General features: G+C 37.4%; 1 long non-coding RNA gene across 1 annotated transcript; it reads left to right on the top strand.

Annotated features, from left to right (window-relative positions):
- Positions 1-2,645: 2,645 nt before the first annotated feature.
- LOC143889973 (uncharacterized) lies at positions 2,646-7,254 on the top strand. Its single transcript, XR_013255069.1, has 2 exons — positions 2,646-2,769; positions 6,776-7,254. It is a non-coding gene; the product is annotated as an uncharacterized LOC143889973 (long non-coding RNA).
- The last annotated feature ends 376 nt before the right edge of the window (positions 7,255-7,630 follow it).

Below are 7,630 nucleotides of genomic sequence, written 5' to 3'. Positions count from 1 at the left end.
TGAATGTAAGTAGCATCTGCATTTAAAAATGTATAAGGGATGAGTTTCGACCACAGAAACACAGCTGGGAAAAGAAACTTGTATGTCATTTAAAATCGTAACAAACATAAACTAATAATACTCTAATTAATACTCTTATAAATATTGACATATACTAATACTTATTAAAATATGGAACATCAATACAAACAACACATCTTACATTGCATCTGCAAATATAGAAGCTATGAGTTTCAACAACAGAAACTCAGCTGGGAAAAGAAACTTGTATGCCATTTAAAATCGTAACAATAATAAACTAATAATATTCCTCTATATCTCCTTGCAAATATTAACATATACTAATACTTATTACTATATTGAACAGCATTACAAACAGCACATTTTATTGCATCTGAAAATATATAAGGGATGAGTTTCAAGTGCGGAAACCGAGCTGGGAAAAGAAACTTCTATGTCATGTGAAATCATAGAAAAAATAAACTAATAATATTCCAATTGATCTTTTTGTAAATATTAACATATACTGATACTTATTTAAATATGGAACAACATTACAAACAACACATTTTACATTGGATATTCTTTTATCAGTTTCACTTGGAATGCCATGATCCATGTATGCAATAAAACTTATTTAAAAAAAAAAAAAAACTTATGCAATATGTATCATATGAATATCACATCCCAATGCAACAATATGTACCTAGATGAGCTTAGTCTACAATGGTATGAATGCCAATACCCACCATTTGTACTACCTATGGGTGCAACTTGGGTCGGGCTCAACCCGAACCCGACGATTTGAACCCAATTTTTTGTCAGGTTGGGTTGATGCTAGGCCGGGTCGGGTTAGCATTAGGGTTGGGAAGCCAAGTTTAATCCGAGTCGGGTTATGGTTGAGGCATTAGCAACCCAACCCGACAATCAACCCAAGATTTTTTATCTTTTTATCACTTTTTATTGCTTTTAGTATAAGAATGAACAGTGCCGGAACCGAGTTTAGAAGCTTGACGGAGAAACATTCTGAAATGGACGAGAGGAAGAAGAAAAGAAGTTCTCTCCATCGTGATCAAAGATCATTCACGGCCTTTGATCAATTCCAAAGGTGGAGATGAACTAGAGGATAGTAAAAGGTGCGTTAAAGGGCTGATGTTGACTTTGTGAAAAAATATGGAAGCAATTACAAACCCTAAAATGTTGGCGAAGAAGTCGAGGGCTATGTCAATACACGTGGATTTCTACAGATAAAAGATTAGAAACTTTGGTAGTGGTTTTCATAACTCCTTGTTTTTTATTTTTGCTTGGATTTTGCAGCAGCCGTTGGATTTGTTGTAATGTGTATCCCGGTTCAGAACATTGTTGTATGGGAGATGATTTTTGGGGACTATTTGTTCTTTGCGAAGTTGCAGAGATTTGATGGATGTTTCTCTTGGAAGGATTGGAAGGATTAAGGAATGCAAGGAGAGGATCTAGTTGGGTCAGGTCGGGTTAGGGTTGAGTTATTCAGGGGGCGGGTTGGGTTCAGGTTGACTCTTGTCGGGTTGAGGGTCGGGTTCGGGTTGAAGTAGGAATGCATCAGGTTGGGTTTGGGTTGGCCTCGACCAGACTCAACCCGGCCTGAGTTACACCCCTAGTACTACCCTTTTTTTACGGCTGATCACGACAGTGGTATAAGGTGTTATGTCAATGTATACTTTCATTTTCCATGGTTTTATTCTCAACTTCGTAAGTTGGGACCAAGCATGCCAATGTATCCTTTCATTTTTTTATGGCTGAGGAATCTGTGTTTGTATATTCTATTGGTTCTGACTTGTTATGTCACTATACACAATGTGTACTTCTGTTGCTGACTTGTATACATAGATTTCCTTATCATGCTGTGTGATGCATGAGTAGTATTACAGTTGTGCATTTGACACTTAGTATACTTTGGTGGGGCCTTCGTGGCTTGTGCAGTATTCCAGTGCATGGGTTGCTTTGGGTGGGCTGTTGTAGCTAGTGTGGCATACCCGCATTTAGATGGCTCTATTATGAAGAATACAATAGATAACTGATCTTAAGAGAGTCCACTTTTGCTCTTTTCAGTTATGAGTCATCTCCTATGGTTTTGATTCTGTTTCATTTCCATTTCAGTTATATGAGTCATCGCCTATGAAAACCATGCATCGGGTGTGGCCCACCATTTTTGCCTCATGCTTTCGTAGAGTAGGCCCCGCAATCTCCACCGAGTACATGTATATATGGTGGGTCCACAATTTTACACGTCATTCTTTATTTTGATGGGGCTGGCCCATTTTTTAACACTGGTGCATGAGAATGCTTGCTTGTAGAGAAATGATATTCCCACACCCTTGATTCAAAACCTATCTTTGACTATCATGTGTGTTTTGGTTTTTCATAAGGTAATTTGTCTTTATACGTGTAATGACATTTTGTTCTCTTTCATTGAGTCAGACAAAAAAAAATTAACATGGGTATTTTGGTCGCAAACGGATACCAAGACCTGATTTGCAAAATTCACTCAAACTTGATGACTCAATTTGCAAATTCTAAAAGGAAAAGACTCTATTTGCAAATAAAGCAAATTAGAAGACTTCTTTTGCAAAAATCCCAAATAAAGCAAAGTAGAAGACTCTATTTAATTCAAGCTTTTGTTATCCTCTCCTCCCTCTCGTGTCGATCCCTCTTCCACCCTCGTTAACCATTGGGTAAAGCTAATAGTCCATGTGAAGAACATATTCATGGTAGCCAAACTAGCCCATAGAGGTATGTTTTTCAGTTCTAGAGTCGAATAGAAATATTTATTTGAGAGACACTGATCTGTTTCATATTCCGAGTTGTCTCTGCCCATTGATTCGCAATTGTAATCTTCTTTCCACATGAACTGTTATATATATATTTTTTTAAAACGAGGAATGATAGAGGCAAGGGTGCCCTTGAATAAGGAGCCGGAAAAGGGTCATTGATTGGTTCCACATCATTAAGTGTAACTGATTTTATCTTTACAATTGATTTTAAAAAGTAACAGAAAATGATTTGGATCCAATCTAGGGCCCTTTTCTGGCTCCTTATGCAAGGGCGCCCTAGCCTCTATCATTCCTCCATAAGCAAATTCCAAAAATCTATCATATTTTGGGTGGAGTTTTTTGTTTCCTTGTCGTTAATTCAAGCTTTTGTTACCCTCTCCTCTCTCTCGTGTGTTTCACCCTCCTTAACCATTGGGTAAAGCTAATAGTCCATGTGAAAAACATATTCATGGTAGCCAAACTAGCCCATAGAGGTATGTTTTTCAGTTCTAGAGTCGGATAGAAATATTTATCTGAGAGACACTGATCTGTTTCGTAGTGCGAGTTGTCTTTGCCCATTGATTCCCAATTGTAATCTTCTTTGCACATGAATCGTTATCTTTTCTTTTAAAAAAAAAAAAAGAGGAATGATAGAGGCAACTAGGAAAGGGCACCCTCGAATAAAGGGCATGAAAAAACACATAAGTCGAGGGCTATGTCTAGTCAAATAAAAAAACACATAACTTGATAGCAGTTTATCCCTCCATCTTGCAGCAGCCGTTGGATTTGTTGTAATGTGTATCCCGGTTCAGAACATTGTTGTATGGGAGATGATTTTTGGGGACTATTTGTTCTTTGCGAAGTTGCAGAGATTTGATGGATGTTTCTCTTGGAAGGATTGGAAGGATTAAGGAATGCAAGGAGAGGATCTAGTTGGGTCAGGTCGGGTTAGGGTTGAGTTATTCAGGGGGCGGGTTGGGTTCAGGTTGACTCTTGTCGGGTTGAGGGTCAGGTTCGGGTTGAAGTAGGAATGCATCAGGTTGGGTTTGGGTTGGCCTCGACGAGACTCAACCCGGCCCGAGTTACACCCTTATGGAAAAGTCCAAAAGACCCGTTAACCTTAGTGATCTAATTTGATTAGGGTGGGTCCCACCAACTCTGTGTAGGGAAAAATTGCCAATGGGGGACATCAAAATACGAGAATTGCCAACGGAAGGCACACTTTTGAAAAATTGTTAAGAGGGACGAAATAGGGGTTATCAAGTCTCTAAAAGGGGGTTATGGACCCTCTAAATGGGGTTATCAAACTCTCAAAAGGGGATTATCAACCCTCTTTAACAATTTTTCAAAATTGTGTCCCCCGTTGACAATTCTAGTATTTTGGTGTCCCCAATTGGCAATTTTTCCTTCTATGAAAACCATGCATCGGGTGTGGCCCACCATTTTTGCCTCATGCTTTCGTACAGTAGGTCCCGCAATCTCCACCGAGTACATGTATATATGGTGGGTCCACAATTTTACACGTCGTTCTTTATTTTGATGGGGCTGGCCCATTTTTTAACACTGGTGCATGAAAATGTTTGCTTGTAGAGAAATGATATTCCCACACCCTTGATTCAAAACCTATCTTAGACTATCAGTTCTAGAGTCGGATAGAAATATTTATCTGAGAGACACTGATCTGTTTCGCAGTCCGAGTTGTCTTTGCCCATTGATTCCCAATTGTAATCTTCTTTGCACATGAACGGTTATCTTTTCTTTTTTTTAAAAAAAAAAAGAGGAATGATAGAGGGAAGGGCACCCTCGAATAAGGAGCCGAAGAGGGCCCTTGATTGGTTCCACATCATTAAGTGTAACTGAATTTACCTTTACAGTTGATTTTAAAAAGTAACCGAAAATGATATGGATCCAATCTCTGGCTCTTTATGCAAGGGCGCCCTTGCCTCTATCATTCCTCCATAAGCAAATTCTACCTCTAATACACAGTTGTATACATTATTCAAATTGAAAATGAAATATTTCCTCACCCATGATTCATGGTGGCTCTTTGCCTTTGCTTGAACACTTTTTTCAATAACTTCTATAGTTCGTTATAATTCCAAAAATGCTCTCAAAAACTGATTTAAAAAGTGCTAAGCAAAGAGTAGGGTGTTATTATTGAAACAATTGAGTGGAAATAGGCTTCCTCGACTATTTAAAGAAGCATTTAGTTTCTCACTTTTGCTGCGGAGTTGCCAGCTTGCCAATGTATTTTTGTAAACAAATGCTTCTATCTATCTATTACTATATAGCAACTGAGAAAATAGTCGATTTTTTTGAATTTTTCGGATGCTCTATCCTTTTCTCTTTCCTGTGCTTTTACCGCCCACCCGAACTCTAAATGAAGAATTCCATTTTTATCCCTCTCCTGGATGAATGGCTGAGGCACATGTTTGCAATCTTAGGATTTCCTCAATTTTTATTTTATTCTGGTACGTACTCTTATTTACTCTTTTTTTGGCCTTCGAGATGAAACATTTATGTGAATACTGTTCTTGCAATCTGATCAAATACACCTTAGCTCAATAAACTAAGTAAATGTCGTCTAATCTACCTCTAGCAAATTGTGTTTAGTATACCTAAGTGCAATTTCATATAATTTGTTCATGTTTTAAACCAATCCGGATGATCTTACAGAGCATGCTTTATATGGATACATTTAATAAAGGGCAGTGATAAATTTACCTCCTTGAAAGAATAATAACCCCTATTCCTTTCAAGGGTGTGAATTTATCACTGCCCTTAATAAATTACTCTAATTCTCCATCATGATCACTTTTTATGTTTATTATTTGATAGGGACCATCGCAAATGGCATTTCATGCAGAGGAGGCTGTTGCATGAGAGAGCAAGCACTTCATATGAGGTGGCTACTCTCTCATGAAAAAGCCTGCCTGCGAAATGCCTTCTGTGATGGTCCCTAGCATATCCCTCTCACATGAATTAATTGAATGAGACAAACTTTGTTCGATCCTCCAAAAGTGAGATACGAAATGGCTTTCCGTGAAATTATGGAACTTTCTCCTTATTAATGCTCTCTTGTCCTCATTTCTCAGTAAACTTTCAGTAACGAGAGAGAGAGAGAGAGGGAAGAAGAAGAAGAAGAAGAAGAAGAAGAATGGAGTACATATATCTGCTTCTTTTTCCTTTCTTTTCATTAAATTTTGTTGTATGCGCTATTTTGCTTTGGATTTTCCATTTCTTTCCGTGTGAAAAGTTAACTGCTGATTTATTAATACATATGTGATTAAACCATATGCTTTAATCTGCCGCAGCAGTAGCCTTTGATCTGTTTCATTTTCATATGTGATACAAAGAAGTATCCATAAATTAGGAAATAGCCAGAGATTTTGATTTTACTGGACCTATTTGAAAAGTGTCATTATTGTGTATTTATACTTGTCTTTATAATTGAAAAATCTAGATCTCTCTTCTTTTCCTCCTCTTTTTTCATCTAGATGCGATATTTTTTTGCCTTGTTCTGCATTCTGTAGTGTGTAACAGTTCCTCTTAGCATTGATAAGTTATTCTTGTTTTTAGGGTAAATTCAACCAACCATCTGCTGTTATTATGTAAAATTAAGTAGGAAGGTGAAAATCATAATCCTTTCTTCAAAGTTATGAGAAGAGTCATGGATCTGCAAGAGGCCAATACGTTTTTTTTTTTTTTTTTTTGGGCATTCAAACCATTTTCCAGATTTGAATATATCTAGTATTGCTCTTTTTGGAGATTGCTGATAACCATATGGAACTAAACTGTTTGACCCAAAACTAGCTAAATTTAGAGTTGGGTTTAGTGCTTCGTGAACCTGAACATATTTGCTTGTTTTCTATTTATTTTCTAGTGTACATGTTGTTTGCTTCATACGAGACATAATTTACCCTAGCAGTAACATGTACTTTAAAAGGGGGTATGTAGATGACACTAAATATTCTCTTTTTGGCCAGGAAAAATTGGGTTGTCGAACAAGCGACTGAGGCCCCCGTCCCAAAATCGATGATTATTACCCTATCAGTGATTGTGGCCCTGACGCTTACGGTTTTGGTGGGAATCATTTTATACTACATTATCGCTGAGTATCGGGATCGGCGTCGACTCATGGATGCTCTCGAGGATGCTATGAAAGAACTGCCGACGATTCAATATTCACCAGAAACCATGCAAGACGATGAATGTCCCATTTGTTTGGAGAAATTTGAAGAAAGTAATACCAACCTTAAAAAGCTCTCATGCAACCACATTTTTCACTATGGTTGTATCTACAAGTGGATAGTATTACATACATCGTGCCCTACGTCATCCCGTCAGTCAATTTAAATGCATAGTATATTATACTCATTCTAAGTAAAAATAAGAAAAGATATCAACTTTACGAGTAATGTAATTGCAATTTAAAGTGAATGTAATAATTTTAGTTTTAGTTTAACTAGCCTTCTTTTCCATTAGCTGATGTCGGCCAAACATTCAAACCATTTGAATGGTATATATATATATGAGAGAGAGAGAGAGAGAGAGAGAGAGCTGGTTGGAAACGACAAAAACAAGAGGGTGACAGTAACAAACATCCACAATAATGTCATAATTTCCTTTTCAAAACTGAATAGAATGAAAGGAAAAGAGCAGTAATTCATGGAATGAGCTGTTCTTCATAATCATTCATGATCGGATGATAGTTATGACGGGAGAACCAGACATGCTCGAAATAGGGATTCAAGAAGGCGACTATTGTACAAAAATTCAATCTAAGACACGGAAAGACCAAATGCCATAGGAGTCAAACAAGTACACAAATCGAAGACATT

The sequence above is a fragment of the Tasmannia lanceolata genome, unplaced genomic scaffold (genome assembly GCF_043159265.1).
Source record: "Tasmannia lanceolata isolate RefF3 unplaced genomic scaffold, GAP_Taslan_0.1 ptg000013l, whole genome shotgun sequence".
NCBI lineage: Eukaryota > Viridiplantae > Streptophyta > Magnoliopsida > Canellales > Winteraceae > Tasmannia > Tasmannia lanceolata.
Note: the sequence above shows the minus strand (reverse complement) of the source record. Positions and strands in the feature narration are given on the sequence as shown.